Consider the following 1,574-nt stretch of genomic DNA (forward strand, 5'->3'; position numbering starts at 1 on the left):
CTACCCCATCTGGGACTTCCCGGTGATCTCGGCTCTTTTTGGAACCTGTTTTTTTTTTTTCCTCCGGGAGCTGTGGATCCCGCCCTCCATGTGGCCCTTCTCTTCGGCTGTATCGAGAGTTCTCTTTTTAAACTTTGCATTCCTTTCTCCCCACTGTGTGAGGTAGAATTTTGTACGAAGGAGACGGTGGTCCGATCCCATTTGGAATTTTGGGACAACAGTGACATCGGTCAGGCAAAACAGTCGATTGAATATGATGTGGTCTATTTCGTTGTGGAATCGTCTACCGGGAGACTCCCATGTCCAACGTTTAGATTCTGCCTTCTGGAACTGTGAGTTACCATGGATGGTCTTGATCAACATGATGAACTCAGACAGTCTCTCACCCTGTTCGTTCCATTCTAGGCCATGGGTCCCGATGTGAAGTTCTTCAGCTGATCTTCTCGTGCTATCTTGGCATTAAAATCACCCACAATGATCTTGTAGAAGGTGTGGTCTTCTTTATAGAACTTCTCCAGCTCCATGTAGAACTTCTCAATTTCTCTTTCGTTATAATGAGATGTTGGTGCGTAGACAACGAAGATAGAAACTACCGGCAGTGAGCCACATCTATTCAAATGTAAACGCCCGATTCGGGTTCTTAGGCATTCGAATGAATCAATCTCATGACCAAGTTTGTGTTGACAAGGACACCAACGTCTCCAACACCTCTTTTATCTCATGTTCCGAGGAACAATTCTTCTCCAGTGTCGAAAATGGCATGGTGAGATTCGTGCCTTCTTGTCTCGGTCAGACCAATGATGTCGTACTTGATCATTCGCGCTTGTACCATCAGGTCCTCGATGGATGCATCTGATGCTAGTGTAAGTACATTGAAAGTACAAACGATCATTTTTGTCTTCCTTCGTTGTGGCAGCCTAGTTCGGCCTTGAGATTTTATCGGCCTCTCCTTTCTCATCCTTCTCAGTGCTGCCATGTCGGTGAAGCCTTCAGGGTCAGGTGAATGAGACCAGTTGTAGTTACTGGTTTTGGCATATCGAATACACAACGGATAGCTTTCCAGGCTCTTCCATGCGGGCGGAATACTCTTGGTAGCTTGCCAGTCTTTCCGAGAGGGATAGAGGCTTTTGGGGGCGACCTCTAATCGCCCTCGTAGGTGTTACCATATTTGAACCCTATCAAATATGGTACGACAATTCCGGAAATTGGGTATTTAGTGTCTAAATTGACACTAAATACCCAATTTACTAATTAATTTAATAATATGATTATTTATTTTACATGTGGTTTCATATTAATTAAGCATAAAACAAAACAGTTTTATTTTTCCTTCTTTTTTCATGACCTTTCTTATAACTATTAGAAAAGTATCTCACATACAACATTGATAAACATGAAATTATTGGAAACAACAAATTTACTTTTAATGGAGCTTTTGATATAAATGTTTTCACATAGAAAATGTAAGTTGTTTCTGTTATCCATTATATTTTGGGAGGAGAGACAGATGATAAATTCACAGAAAATACATATAATTATGAAAAAAATACAGATTTACATGTGTGAGCTTCTCT

This window comes from Sorex fumeus, unplaced genomic scaffold, assembly GCF_029834395.1.
Source record: "Sorex fumeus unplaced genomic scaffold, SorFum_2.1 ptg000054l, whole genome shotgun sequence".
NCBI lineage: Eukaryota > Metazoa > Chordata > Mammalia > Eulipotyphla > Soricidae > Sorex > Sorex fumeus.